The sequence below is a fragment of the Calliopsis andreniformis genome, unplaced genomic scaffold, assembly GCF_051401765.1.
Source record: "Calliopsis andreniformis isolate RMS-2024a unplaced genomic scaffold, iyCalAndr_principal scaffold0022, whole genome shotgun sequence".
Taxonomy (NCBI): Eukaryota; Metazoa; Arthropoda; class Insecta; order Hymenoptera; family Andrenidae; genus Calliopsis; species Calliopsis andreniformis.
The window spans coordinates 12,018,612-12,035,154 of NW_027480432.1; the positions used below are offsets into that span (position 1 = coordinate 12,018,612).

A 16,543-nucleotide genomic window follows, 5' to 3' on the forward strand; every position below is an offset into this window, starting at 1 on the left:
TTTTCCAGAATAACCCAGTCTCATCTGCATTAAATACTTGATCTGGGCAATATCCACCATCATCAATGACTTCCGATAATACTTTGCGATAATTCATAGCAGCTGTTTCATCGGCGGACGCTGCCTCACCTTGTATCTTCACATTGTGAAGTGCGTACCGTTGTAAAAATCCAGCAAACCAGCCATTGCTCGCAGAAAATTTCACGTTTCGTAAACAGGATGACGGACTTGGTTCTAAATCCTTCAGTTGGTTGAAATACTGTCTAGCTTTTTCTTGAATTAATTCTTTGTGAACGGGGATTCGTTTTTTAGTTAAATCTTTAACCCATAACACGAGAGCCTTTTCCGTCTTCTCTATTACACTATTTCTCGAATACGATGCTCTTTTACTACTGTCATTTGTTGCACTATTAAGAGATTCATATATTTTACTCGCACGTTTGTGTATAGCTCTGATCGTGGATTCACCTAATTTAAATTCATTAGCAACAGCTGTGGATCCTTCACCATCTGCTAGTCTATTTAATATTAGAATTTTTGTTTCTAATGGAATTGTCTGTCTTTTTACTTTCTTTTGACTATAATTATTCATTTTAAGGGAGTACTTATGTCTAAAAATAAAATAAAAATCATAAAAACTACATATAAATAGAAACTGTTGGGGCCCGACACGAGAGCGTGACGGCCCTGTGCGAACGGTTGCGAAGCGAGAGGAAGAACTCGAGAGCAGTGTCGCCACTGAGTGTGCATAGAGTTTACGGCTCGACATGTGCCACGTAGTTCCATGTAAAATAAGTTGAATAAATAATTAACTAGAAAAGGAATCAAGGGATTGTCTAGTTAACCCTCTCAAAGACCTAACAGAAACAAAAGTAACTAATTTATTTACCTTTAATCTCGCTATAAAATGAATCCTTAATCACGTGAATCGTGCATAAAACTCTGAATACGAAGCGTATATTGTTCGCGCGTCGAACGACAATATGTACGTAACTAAATCTGCCTTGTCAGCAGATTGTTTAAAATAAATGAACAGAGCATCCCGAAGTCCAGATACATCGTTGTCAAGGAGACCACGTAATCAGAGTTCGTCCACAGCAATGTATGTGTATGTACATTGATAGGAAACATTAAACTGGTGCTAACGCCGCTAAGATTCATATACCGCATAAAAATAAATCGCACAAAAAAAATCGCACAAAACCAATCGCACAAAAACAAAATCGCATAAAAAAGGACCGCACAAAAACAGGTTTTACTGTATATGTATGAAATATAAAATTAGAAGGATAATAATACAAAGGTGAACATTATAATTTTACCAATGAGGCAGTATATCGGCAAGTATTTGGGAAATATTCGCTAAACTATTGCATCCGTTGTGATGGCAATTTTATTATTATTAATTTTATTGGAGAACCACTGGGCGTCCAAAGATTCTATGTATTTAACCGGACGTTAATATCGGGTTGCTGCAACGGCAGCTCGTTGCAGGATTCGAGAGACATTCGCGACTTACTTTATGCTAACGCTAAATATCGGGTGGCAACTAACCGTCGCGACGACGACAATTCCTCGTGGGAAAGGAAAAGAAAAAAAAAAAATTTTAATCGTTACGGAACGTAACAGCATCTCCTATAGTCTTTTCATTTAGACGTCGGTGGTCGATGACCAATCTCCATCGTTGGTTTCCTTGCAGATCAGCTTTCTTAGGCACTATCCAGAGCGGAGAATTGTATGGGGACACAGATGGTTCAACGATTGATGTATCTAGTAATTCCTGCACCTGTTTGTTTATTTCGTCTCGGTGGATGGGAGGATACCTATATTGACGCGTATTGATCGGTACGTCATCCGTAGTATGAATCCTATGTTTGGAAAACGTCTGTTACTTCTAACATTTCTCCCGGCAGGTGGAATCTGTCTTGATTCTCTTTTATCAGCTTTTCCACACTGGCCTTTTCTTGGGCGTTCAGGTGTTCGAGTCGAAGTAGATCTAGGATATTCCGTAGACGATCTCCTTCACATATTTTCACCGAATTACATTGTTGAGGTGAATATTGACCGAAGGTTTCGATCTCGATGGTTGGAATCTCAACGTTATAGTCTTCGTCTGTTGTATTGATAATACGAAGGTAGCCCTTACCTTCATTGTTAGTTACGATTGCATCCCCTAAATATATTCCCTTCTCGAGGTTAAGTCTTGGGACATAGCCTTCTTGTAATTGTGGGTTTGCTATGCGAATGTAAAAAGATGCGGAGTTTCTTTTAGGCACAAATACTTCCTCGTGATTGTCGAAGGGTATGTAACAGTCTCCTCATTTAACGTGTTTTTTAGCGTAATCTATATTTTCTGCTTGATGCATCAGAAATTCGGATCCAAGGATTCCGTCCTGATCAATCAGCAGATTATTATCCACGATATGAAACGTAACTGGTTGATCCGCGATTTGAATTTGTGCCGTCCCTAAGGTGGCTAAATTTGGTTCCGTGATACCACGTATGAATATTATGTTTCGTTCGTTAATATGCACCATTTCATCGAGGAGATCCTTTTTGATTAAGTTTACTTCTGATCCAGAATCCAACATTAGTTGTGCCTTGCTGATTAAGTCGGGGGATACTGTGGAAATCATTGGAACATTTTGAATGGCATTTACTCGTATTGTGCCTGTTCGCCTGACTGGTTGTCGTTCTCCACGTTCGGTGATTCTTCTATTTCTTCTTCTTGAGTTGGTTTCTTCTCGTCCACCTTTAAAGTCCTTACCTTGGGGATAGGTTTTGCAGGTTCCTTTGCTGTTGGTGTTCATGTTATCTGACTCCCAGAGAGATATCTGCTCTCGGGTACTGCTGCTGTGTCAGCAAAGATAACTTGCAGATTTCTGTACGTATTTTGTCTTGGGAACTAGTTCGTTAATGATTATCGTGTGTTCAGTTGTCCTTCAGTCCGAGGGACTTTCGCACGGTCCCGAAGGCCGAGAGTGGGGAAGCCTATGCTCCTGACGAGTTTTACTCATTCGGTGCCGCGCCGCGGAACAGCTCGGACGTTCTCCACTCTTGGTTTAACAGTATAGTACTTATATAATATATATATATATATTTTATGTGTTTATGCTCGGTTTATTACCGAACTGTGAGTTTTAACAAGTTAGTGGTTCTTGTGATTGATACTGTTCACGCAAAAGTAAGGTATAACTTAAACTAAACCTTTAATGAATTTTGTGGAAAAACGGTTTGACGGATCTCGCTCGTTTTGGTCTTTCTGAATAGCGTTTGCCGAATAGTATCTCTCCGAATTTCTCCAGATTTTAGTTTGATTTTTACAAGTGATATTATATTACATGCGACCCTCCAATTTCCAATTCGAATTGGAAATTTGATTTCCTTTCTCTTTCTTTCTTTCTTTGTCTTTGTTCGTCGTTCCTGCTGCAGAAAAAGGAAATTAGCACTGTTCACACCGCATCACTTACCAAGATCGACAATTTAGTACACTACAATGAATAATTAAAATAAATTTTAATACGTAAAAATATATATATATATACAATGCAAAGAATTAAGACAAAGATAAAGTAAATAAAGTTAATGATATTAGCAGAAATTCTTTTACAACGGAATCAAGTCCTTTTCCTAACTTTGGACTTTGTCCTTTTCCTAACAAGCACGTTAAATTTGCATTCGTCACTGAATATTACTGAATTCCAAAACTTCCTTGGCTTATACATGTGGGCTTTACCAAAATCCATACGCTTCTGCTTATTTATTTTGCTGATAAAGGGTTTTCTTCTTGTTGCACGACCATTATACCCTGACTTTCTTAACACATTGCGTATAGTTTGAAAAACAACCTTAACACCATAGTTATTGTCAATCACATTCGCAAGTTTGGGGGCACTTGTTTTCGGTTCACTATGTATAACTTTCAAAATTGAACGCTCATGATGGTATTCTAATTTTGTTAGACGATCGGTACGTTTTCGATTTTCAACAGAATTTGTTTGCTGATATTTATTAATAATGTATTGCATCGTAGAACGAGATTTATTCAGTATTACTGCAATTACTCTTAAGGATTTCCCATCCTTTCGTTCTAGAAAATATATAATAAAATAAAATGTATAAAAAATATATATATACAGTTAAGAGCAAAACTGAACACACGTACGAAATTTTTGCATAAATAATATTTTATTTAATGTTTGCATATAGAATACACAAAAAACGAAATATATAGTATTAAGTACAATGCTTTAACTGTCCAAAAAATTTTCAACGATCGTAATATCCTTATTATTTTGATACATACAAATTTTTTTTGCGTAGTCGGTTTTGCACCGTAAAGCATGTGTAAATAAACATTTTAGTTTTTTATAAATTTAATACTTCGTCCATAAACCTTTGGCCTTGATGGTGTGTTGAATACGTTTAGGCATACTTAAAAATATATTTTCGCAGTATTGTGGAGTAATTGAATACCATTGTTCCTGCACTCTTTCCCACAAATCGTTTATTGTCGCTGGCGGAGTATTGTAATCATTCGCTAGTTTCATTTTCAAATATGCCCAGACATTCTCAATAGGATTTGAGTCTGGGCTTTGAGGAGGCCACGCTATCGTTTGAAATGGTTGAACATCGAGCCATAAGGTCAATGACAATGACATAAGGTCGAGTTATAAGTAACTCCCCTTTCTTTATCAGATATTATGCTCTCATTAAATAAAAAAATAACATTAATTTATTACGTATTCGCCACCGTTATCTACAACCTTCTCCCATCTTCCTGGCAGTTTATAGATTCCTTCCTTGTAAAATGTGGCTGGTTTAGATTGGAAGAAGTTTTCGACAGCCTGCGTGATTTGCTCTTCAGAATTGAAAGTTTTTCCATTCAAAAAATTTTCTAGGGAACAGAAAAGGTGGTAGTCTGTCGGGGCAAGATCCAGGGAGTAAGGAGGATGTGGTAAAACAGACCATTTGAGCTCAAGAATTTCTTCTTGAGTCACCTTTGCTGTATGTGGTCGCGCATTGTCGTGCAAAAGGATGACATTTTTGCGATTGACGAGTGCAGGACGCTTTTCACGGAGTTTTTCTTGAACATATCTATCTCTTTGCAGCTGCTAAACATATCTATCCGCAGTAATCGTTAAATTTGGCTTCAACAACTCGTGGTAAGTTATTTCTCGACAATCCCACCATACACACAATAAGATTTTTTTGCCATGGATGGTTGCTTTCGGATCTGGTAGGTGTGGTTCATCCTTATCAAGCCACTGTCTTTTGCGGATTATATTCTCGTAGGTGACCCATTTTTCATCGCCTGTTACAATCCTGTTTAAAAAGGGCTCCATTTTTACCCGCGAGAGCAGACTTGTGACGATTGACATGCGATCTTCTTTATTCCGTTCACTGAGATTGTGAGGTACCCATACTCCTAACTTTCTGACTTTCCCTAATTTCTCCAGGTGGCGGATAACGGTTGATTGCGATGTATTTAACCTTTCTGCTATACATCTTGTCGATTGACGTGGATTTTGCTCCAATACTGACCTTTAAAAGGTTGTCGTCGAAGTCGGAAGGACGTCCCGCCCTCGGTTCGTCTTTTAAAGTTGTGGAGGTGACTGGTTATTGGGAGTGGGTACATTCAACGCCCGACTCTCAGTCAAACTCGGTTTTTATTGTCGCTATACAGAGTCTCGCGACGACCGCGTACCCGTGCTCGAAGTTCACTGTGTTCTCGTGTTCTGGTCCAGTCACACCCCATTCGAAACCTTCTTATAATCTCACACGCGCTTACACACTCCTAACACTCATTCTTTTTCTCTCTCACGGATTCGCTCTCACTCTAAACTAATCAGTCGTACCCTTACGCGACACTCGATGCGCTCTTCCAAACATCCTGCTGAAATCATACCTCACGCTAACAGTCGCTCACTCATTCAGACGCATTCCAATCTTAAACTAAACAATTGGCAGGGACGTGGCGCCGGCCTGTCGCCGCCACATCACCCCCCTGCCAGTGATTGACACAATCACGAAACTTGTAACCGGTCCGGGAATCGCACTTTTCTCCCGGAACGTGTAATTCGCACGCCCGCGTTCGGTGGTGTCAGAATAGAAGTTGGCTGCGTCGGCCCTCCTAAAGGCGCTTGAGTTGAGGGTGGCGACGGTGGGTCCCGCAATGACGACGTCGGTCGGGGCGGCTGCCCCGAGCTCCCGATCGGTGGGGGTGCTTGTAGCTCCTCGTCTTCTTCAGGTAGCGCTGGCCACGCTCTCTCAGGTGCTGTCAGCGGTTCCAGGTTTGCACCCAGCAAGTACGCCGGCTTCAGACGGTCTATGGTGACCGTGACTGGCTTCCCCCTTATGCTCAGGGCAAAAGTTCGATCCCCTCTGTTGAGCACTTTGTATGGTCCATCGTATGGTGGCTGAAGGATCCCCCGGACGGTGTCGTTCCGCAGGAACACATACTCCGCCGTAGCAAGGTCCTTAAAGACGAAAACACGCCTCGACGAATGGTCACTGCTAGGCGTCGGGGTAAGGGCTGCGAAATGTTCGCGCAGCCTTCCGACGAAGTCCCTTGACGACTGCGAATCTCTGCCCGATGGTGCCAAAAATTCTCCTGGTAGCCGCAGCGGCTCGCCGTAGACCAGCTCCGCTGCGGTGGCTTGTAGGTCTTCCCTCCAGGCTGCGCGGATGCCCAGCAAAATGGTGGGAAGAACTTCCGTCCAGCGAACATTCTGCTGACCGCGGATTGCTGCTTTAAATTGTCGGTGGAATCTTTCCACCAACCCATTTGCTTCTGGATGGTAGGCTGTCGTCCTCCAATGTACTGCCCCTGTCAACTGAGATAAGGCCCTGAACAGACGTGACTCGAACTGTCTGCCCTGGTCCGTTGTTATCCGCAACGGGGTTCCGATCCGGGAAACCCACCCGTCGTAAAAGGCCCGTGCCACGGTCGCGGCCTCTTGGTCCTTAATCGGCAACGCCTCAGGCCACCGCGTGAATCGGTCGACACATGTTAAACAGTATCTATACCCCTCCGAAACAGAGGATAGAGAAGCAGTTTATTTCAACGTGTATCATACAAAGTTGTTGACAAAAGACTAACGGAAACCTCGTGTAACTAATGAAAACAAAAACTCGTTGTCATGGTAACTCATAGCGGGTAAATTCAAATAATAGATTCTACATACAGTGGGTGTAGAAAGTATTCGTACACCGACTAATTTCGAATAATATAGTCTGGAATTCAAGTTTATTAACTACTTTTTTATAAACAACGAGTTTGTACATATTCTCGGAAATCTCTAGAACAGATACAGTGCAAAAAAAATTAATTGGTTGAATAATTTGCAAAATTATCAAGAAGAAAACGAAATATTGTCCGAAATATAAGAGCAATAAATATTCGTACAGCTGCTACATTTTTTAAAACTCATTAGAAATTCATGAGAAAAACATAGAAATTAAATTTATTTGCTAATGAAAAAGTAAAATAAACAGTTAATTAATATTTAGTAGGATTTCCTTTTGAGTTTATAATTGCAGCGACTCTTTTTGGCATTGAATTTACTAATTTCGCTGTTACGCTGGATGGAATCTTATTCCACTCTTCCATAAGAGCATTTTTTAAATCTTCTTTAGAGGATATTTGATGTTTTCTAATGTGACGTTCCAAGTAGTCCCATAAGTGTTCGATGGGGTTAATATCAGGAGATTGTGTTGGAGTTTTTATGTATGCTGGCGTATTATGTAATATCCACATCCTCGTATTGTACGCCGTATGCTTTGGATCATTATCCTGCATAAAGATAAAATTATCTTTCGTGTCCATTTTTTCTGCACTGGCAGAAAGATTCCGCTTCAAAATGTCAATATAAACCCGGTGGTTCATTATTCCATCAATAAATTCTAATTTTCCAACACCAGCGGCACTCATGCAACCCCAAACGAGTACGGAACCTCCGCCGTGTTTTACTGTAGGTCGTAAATTTTGTGGTCTCAGTTCTTCATTTTTTCTTCTCCATATAGTAGAGTGCCCATCAGACCCGAAAATATTAAATTTACTCTCATCTGTAAAGATCACTCGGTTCCAGTACTCCATTGGTGTGGTAACACTATTATTTGCGAACTCCAATCTTTTCTTCCTATTTGCTTCACTCACGAAATATTTTTTACGGGCCACCCGACCGTGGTACCCTTGACTCCGCAAAAAACTACGTACAGTACTGACCGAGAGATCAATATCCAAATTATCCCTAAGGTGCTCAGCTATTTTTATTGCACTTATCCTTGGATCTTGCTTTACCATTCTAATAATCGCTCGTCCGGTATGTTGGTTAATTTTACGCGGACGTCCACTTCTTGAATTGTTTTGCAGCTTCTTTCGTACTCCGTATCTATCAACTATACTTTGTATAGTTGAGCGAGGTCGGTTTATAATCCGCGAAATTTCCGATAAACTTTTGCACTGATTATGTAAATTAATAATAATTTTTCTTTCTTCTACCGTAGTTTCCCTAAGTTTTCGTCCCATTTTCAACAACAGTTTCGAATAGTACACGGTCTCGAGCTCGACTGATACTGATAATGTTTCCAAACATACTGACGATGCCAATCATAACTAGTAAACAATCATGTAAGGTGTTTACATTAGAAACTCACATACAGATAGTTCGAAATCAGAACTGTACGAATATTTATTGCTCTTATATTTCGGACAATATTTCGTTTTCTTCTTGATAATTTTGCAAATTATTCAACCAATTAATTTTTTTTGCACTGTATCTGTTCTAGAGATTTCCGAGAATATGTACAAACTCGTTGTTTATAAAAAAGTAGTTAATAAACTTGAATTCCAGACTATATTATTCGAAATTAGTCGGTGTACGAATACTTTCTACACTCACTGTAGCTGCGTCGGAAGTTACTTATGACTCGACCTTATAAATGATTTTAAACCAAATCTTGCACGTTTACTACTAATATATTGTTTGAAAGAAAGTCTGCCTTTCCATAATAGTAAACTCTCGTCAATAGCTATGTGCTGGCTTGGTCGATATGCCTTTTGAAAACACTGTGTTAAAATGTCAATCACGTGTTGTATTTTTTGAGTTCTTTTAGTTCCATTATTATTCTGATCTGCACTAGTAAAATGCAGAAATTGCAAAATATTGAAAAACCTTTTTTTTACATAATTTTTCTTACAAACACAAAATTATACAGAGTGTTTCCGTTAAGTTATGCCACCATTTTTTAGGCATTTCCGGTAGTGCAATTAAAAAATGTTTCAGACAAAAATTTATCTGTACTCAGTTGACTACACGTTCGCATATTCTGAAATCTCAAAAAATGCTTTTTACGTAAAAAAAAGCCAAGGTCACCTTGACTTTTTTAATAGCACTATATGTTTTTAACATCATAGGATTGTTACTGACGTTGAAACGAATTCAACGATGTATTATACTATGACCTTGAAATGACCTTGAACTCGAAAATAATGTTGAAGAACTTCAGAACCGCATAACAACTGCATGTAATAACATAAACCGAGACGCCCTAATTATGGCGACAACGACCATTCAACTTTAAAGAAAGCACTCAACAAACATAATAGAGAAGTTAAAAAATTAATCAGGGAATACAACAACAATAAATTCGAAACATATATAGTGTTACGCGCCGAGCGGGTTGAGACGCCCGAGCGCGAACATTTATACAATTCTTGTTTCTAATGTACGTAAGAGAGGATGAGAAGGGTTTGAATTTAAAAGTAAATAAAACTTGAGAGATTATTTCGAGTAGTTAAAGGGATCGGTGGTGCTACAGTCCCATACGGGTCCTTGATCAGCTGTATTCCAAATCCGAACAGGATAAAGGCCGAAAAAAAATTAAAAATAAAGAATATAAAATACATAAATTGTATTTATTGATGAATCTAATTAAAGATCGAATAATAAAATGTTTCAATAAGAACGTGTATAAAAATGAATATATATAAAAATATGTAGATAGATAATACAAAAAGTATATATACGTATAAGAGTATAGGAACAGAAATATCTAAATTAGTACGTGCAAACAGACATTCATTCTCCCGTTTATGGTGGAATAATTCAGACCAGAGAAATTCCCACAGTCTTTAGACTATCTGAAACTATTGCCACTCGTTCTAAAATGATTAATTTTAAAATTTCGAAACGAAAGAAGGAAATAATATTAATTTAAAGGACTCACCAGTAGAATTTCTTTTCCTTTTTTAAAAAATCTCCTCAAAAATAATTTTGACGTCTCACTTTTAAATTTTTAGATGCTGGTTAACCCTGTACGGAAGAAAGAATTAGACACTTATTCGCACATACACACACTATGAATTTAATTCTTAATTAATCAGCTATTTTATATGGAATAGATTGAAAATAATATATATATATATATATAAACCAAATTATAACAAAAGAACAAACAAAAAAATTTGAATTCACACGAACTTCCTTTTCTTCCTACTTAGTGATTTTAAGAAATAGAAGAAAACTCTATCTTTAGAAGATCGCGGACTTACGACACGTACCTCGCGATTGTACGTCGACAAGTGAAGAGGTATCACGCCTTCGGAAGGATCCAGGATCAATCATTCCGATTATGGAAGGGTTATGCCGCTGCTTCATTAGCTAATGAGAGCGTGCTTTTGGCTCTACCGAGCCCGTGATTGGTCAAGTTCTAAGGTTAAAGAAGTCTGAGTAATGTGTATGTGTGAACATTCCAATTCTCTCTTTCACATCATAAATTTTCTCACGCGACGCACCACCCAACTCATGACAATCTTTTGTATATATCTGGTGTATCGCTTTACAATAACCAATTAGCCGAAAGAGTTTTAAACATCGTCCACAGAGATTCGAGGAAGCTGACCCTCAGTGGTCTAACGGGTGTTCTTTAAATTTTAAATTTAAATATTCATTTGGCAAGGTTTCCCACAACGCTTATGCGTTACCAAATTTTCAATAACCAAGAATTGTAAAAGTATGACCTTAACTAAGAGTGTCAAATTCCGAATCTCATTTATACATATTTGACAAATGAAAAATTATATTCAGAACGTGTCACCGCGTATACAATATGATCCTTAATTTCATACTACGCATTTGTGAGATTACGCTTTGGTGAGACTATACGCTGCGCAATAGGACCACGTTGATTTCAAGGAAGGAATGCGTTATGTTAACAAGTCGATCGCGCCGCCGAAAGAGATATTTAATTTCGTAAACTCAAAGGCCAAGATTACGCTCGATTAGGGAAGTTCCCACAATGCTTTGCATTATCGAGACGCAAATCAACCGAGTTATATATATATATAAAAAAGAAATTAAAATTTTTTATGTTCGGTACGTAACACAGCCATGAGACTCCAACACTTCCCATCGCAATGGAAATGTGCCGAGATAATCATATTACTCAAACCAAGCAAACCAGCCGAAATGGCGAGCTCATACAGACCAATCTCGTTACTTCCAATACTTTCCAAAATGTTAGAAAAAGTTATACTGAGACACCTGATGAAACATGCCATAGACCGCGAACTTATTCCACCCCACCAATTCGGCTTCAGGTCTAAACACAACACAACAGAACAAGTCCACAAGCTAGTTCATCTTATTGTAGCTCGTGTAAAGACACGTGCGCTTAGCAGCAGAAACCGCGGAGTCTTAATACCTCCGCGCCGAGCTAAGCGAATTCGCAAGAATCGGCAAAACGTGACGGCTTCGGCCACCCCCGTTTTGCCTCCAAAAGGAACGCGGATCGTGGAAACGATCGAGGAACGCATCGCACTTTGGTATAGCCTGTCCAGCTAACTACACGCGACAGTACCAGAGCTAATTAGTGTTTGAATAAAAAAGTAGTCAAGTACACGGTGAGTCCTAACTCTTCAACCTGGCCAAGGACCCAATCATCCTATCTCCTTCCCACCTGACGGCTATCGGCGGTGGAGTACACTAGCTCTCACCAACGAACGGGAGAGGAGCAACAATCTAATCCTGGGAGCTTACGAGAGGAAAGAAAGCTGTAACCGTGTTTTCTTGGACATAGAAAAAGCTTTTGATAAAATACCACACCACGAACTTATAATAGATCTCAGCAACAAATTACCGGAGCATCTAGTAAATATGATCCATAGTTACATAAGCAACAGATTCTTTTACGTCAAAATAGGCAACGAAAACTCAAGTATTGGAGAATACAAAGCAGGGGTACCGCAAGGGAACGTACTGGGACCAATACTCTTCTCTATATATACTGCAGACCCTCTCAAAGAAATACAAAACTCAATGTTAACATTTGCAGATGACACCACAATTTACGACATCGGAAACAATGCAACTACAGCAATAAATTTAACAAATAAACTTAAACTACTATATTCATGGATGGAGCAAAAGAAAATTACAATTAATCCACACAAAAGCACAAACATCTGCTTCACATTAAATAGACAGGAACTCAAGACCGTATACATGAACCAAACAATCGTACCATAAACAATAGAAACGAAATATTTAGGAATAGTATTAGACAAAAGATTAACATGGGGCCCTCACATAAAACACCTAATAAGGAAAATATCATCAGCAACAAAACAACTGTACTGGCTAATTGGAAAAAAATGGAAACTAAAAATAACAAACAAAAAGATAATATATATGTGGGGTGTTTCGCGTAACGGCGAAGGCCTAGGTAGACGCGGACGGTTTTATGACGGGGACACTTGGAATGCAGATGGTTCGCAGTCGTCCGGTGATGGCCTGCAGAACCGTGCCCCGTGTTACTAGAGTTGGGTTTTTCCAAATCCATTGTCCATTTTGAGAATGAGAGTGAGAGAGAAAGAGAGAAAGAAAGAGAGAGAGAGAGAGAGAGAGAGAAAGTGTGTGCATGGAGACAAGGGTGATTGGAGCCGGAAGAGAAGTCAGAGTAGAGACAAGCATCGAGAAGAACGGTTCAGCGTAGTTTTGGTGTGGAATCGCGTAGTAGTTCAATACAATAGTTAGATTTAGAATACTTAGTTTAAGTTAGTCTAGTTTGTTTCGTTTTAATAAATACATTTACACGGACTTGTTTTCGCTAAACCTTAATTAATCCCACATATACAACCATAATTAAACCTTTGTGGATCTACGGAGCACCCCTTTGGAGTACAGCTACAAAAAGTAATCAAAAGAAAATTAAAACTGCACAGTCGAAACTGCTACGAATGATACTTGACGCACCATGGTACATACGGAACGACGACATAGAAAAAACCCTAGATATCCCATCAGTGGAACAAACCCTTAAAATCCTGAATAAAAAACATTGGGCCAGAATTAACACATACCAAAACCCGACGGTAAAAGACTGCACAATACCACTTCCAAGGAGACTGCGAAGGTTACATCCACTGGACAAATGTCCAGTGCCCCCGCCGGATTACTGATGAAAGCGAAGGGGACAAATTGTAGAAGAATGTTGAATGTATGAGTATAGTACGAGTATGAAAGCATGAATGGATGAAGCGAATGACAAAAAGAAACGGATATAAATGGTGTAAGAAGTCTACAAATAGTAAGACTAGTGCACGAATAAAGGAAATTTAAAAAAAAAAAAAAATAGAGGATGGATTGCAGTTCGAACATCTGATGTAACCTTATTTATTTTATAAGAAATAATTTTTCATTGAAATTACGTTTGCACAAAATTTTCGAGTTCAAGGTCATTTCAAGGTCATAGTATAATACGTCGTTGAATTCGTCTCAACGTCAGTAACAATCTTATGATGTTAAGTCAAGGTCACCTTGACTTTTTTTTACGTAAAAAGCATTTTTTTCGATTTCAGAATATGCGAACATGTAGTCAACCGAGTACACATAAATTTTTGTCTGAAACATGTTTTAATAGAACTACTGGAAATGCCTAAAAAATGGTGGCATAACTTAACGGAAACACCCTGTATATTGGATTGTATTACAATACATAGATAGTTTCGGTAAGCGAACTATACTCATATATACAATAATGGCAAAAAAACAATACAAATCTTGACTGGAAATATTAAAATAGGATCTTGAATATTGGAAAAGACAGTTTTATTTTCTTATAGGCGTGAGGTCTCTCTAGGTTTTTTCATGCTTCATGCTTTGTGGGTGTGCGTTATGGCGTAAGCGCAATGTGTAGCCACGTGCTGCGCTTGAGTGTTATAATTTTGTGCTAAGTTGTTTCTGTATATCTTTCTGTATATCTTAATGAGTACAAAAGGTTTTCTTTGCTACCTGTTCTTAATTGAACTCCACTGCCTTGCCAGACCGGCGGTTTCTTACAATATTGAAAAACCTTGTTCCTTGAAAGAAGGGAACTATTTTCTGATATACCGGATTCATATAGTATACCGCAATGTATATCGGTATAACTTTATTGTGGCAGTGGGAATATTTCATTTTCGTTGATTTATTAAATTCTTCCACCTTTCAAACAATGGAACGTCATCGTCACTTTGCGACCACGCTGTTGCATGGTCGCCGGGGGGGGCGGAGCGAGGCAGAAGGTGCCGCCTCAGTCGGGCGCCGGGTTCGTTGTAGCGAATGAAGGGAGTCAGTTCAATCTCGGTTGCGAATAGTCCTTTATTGTCGTTCGTGGAACGCGCGGCGTGAGGCCGGGTGCCTCTCGTGCGGAACGCGGTGTAGGAGCTGCTGCTCCTTCTACGCGGTCAGGTGGAGAATCGCGCTCCCCGCTTAGTCGTTCGGGTCGGGAGTCGTAGCTCCTCGGCTAGACAGTCGCTGTCGGTTGGGAACCGCTGCTCCCCTCGGTATCTACAATATGCAGGGGAGTAGGATCATCGGGATCGGAGTCGGGGATTGGCGCTACAGGCCACTGCGGCTACGCCACCCGTTGACCTTGGCTGAAGGAAGGGTCCGTCGCCTGTGTCCACCGGGCTACGCCACAGGTGAGGCACAGAGACCCAAGGTTGGTGACGCGGAGAGACAACTCTCCCGTCGAGGATCACGGTTATTACCAGAAGGAGTGGTTAAGACACCACCTCCAAGGGTCCGTTGGAGGACTGAGGACAGTCGGTTACAAGAAAAGAGAACCAGCTTGTGCGGTATCACGGTATCGCTCGTTGCTTACACGCTCGGTGGCTGGAACGCTCTGTCTCCTGGCCCGCTTTGCCTGCTTTATATACCCGCGATTTCACTCGCGGGATCGCGGGATTCCGCGGTGGCCGCCTCGCGGCCACGGTGTGAACTATGCCGCCTGAGGCGGTCTCGAGTGGGGAGTTCGCGGTCTCCCTCTTACTCGTTACAACTTAAATAACTTTCCGTATCACTATCACTATCACTTATGATGCGATTTCTAATTCGTGGCATTGTGGTCTACTCCCGTGAACAGTTAAACAGGTACTGATTAAAACAACATAGAAGCAAGCTAACAATAAGTATCCTCAGAGGAAGCAAAACAAAAGCCGCGTCTTTACACGTCTGTGGCATCGCCCGAACGGTATCGCGTCGCGGGATAACACGTCCGTGGCATCTAACAGGAGGCATAACGTTGCGATATAACTCATCTGTGACTTTATACGAGGTGTGTTCAAAAAGTATCGCGAATTTTGTGTTTTTTCAAAAATTATTTATTTATTCATGAATACCTATTTTGTCCCCTTCAAAGTAATCCCCATGAGATATTATACACTTGTGCCAACGGTTTTTCCAATCTTCGAAGCACTTCAAAAAATCATTTTTTTTTATCTTTTTCAGCTCCTCCTTCGATGCCGTCTTTATCTCGTCAAGCGTAGCGTAACGTCGTCCTTTCATGGGCCTCTTCAGTTTAGGGAACAAGAAAAAGTCACAGGGGGCCAGATCTGGGGAATACGGTGGCTGCGGCATCATTAGTGTGTTGTTTTTGGCCAAAAAGTCGCGCACAAGCAACGATGTGTGAGTAGCGGCGTTATCGTGGTGCAAAAGCCAATTTTTGTTCTTCCACAAATCCGGGCGTTTCTGGCGGATTGCTTCGCGCAAATTGCGCATAACTTGCAGGTAATATTCCTTATTGACCGTTCTACCCTGTGGCAAGAACTCATGATGCACCACGCCCCTGCAATCGAAGAAAACTGTCAGCAAAACTTTCACATTCGACCGAACTTGGCGCGCTTTTTTCGGTCTTGGTTCGTGCGGCAGCTTCCATTGAGATGATTGAGCTTTGGTTTCCACGTCATAACCATAAACTCACGATTCGTCACCAGTTATGACCCTCTGGAGCAAATTTGGGTCGTCGCGGACAGAGTCCAACATCTCATTAGCAATGTTCATGCGATGCTGTTTTTGGTCGCAATTGAGCAATTTTGGTACGAATTTCGTGGCGACCCGTCTCATGCCCAAATCATTGATAAAAATCGAATGGCACGAGCCAATCGATATGTTTAGATCCTCAGCAACTTCTCTAACGGTGATTCGACGATTGGCCAATATCATTTTCTCCACTTCATTAATTTTTTCGTCTGTTGTTGAAGTGCTCGGGCGTCCGGCAC

At 40.1% G+C, this 16,543-nt stretch overlaps 1 pseudogene; it reads right to left on the reverse strand.

The window, feature by feature from the left end:
• Positions 1-4,730: 4,730 nt before the first annotated feature.
• On the reverse strand, positions 4,731-5,508 carry LOC143186693 (histone-lysine N-methyltransferase SETMAR pseudogene; annotated as a pseudogene).
• Positions 5,509-16,543: the final 11,035 nt, after the last annotated feature.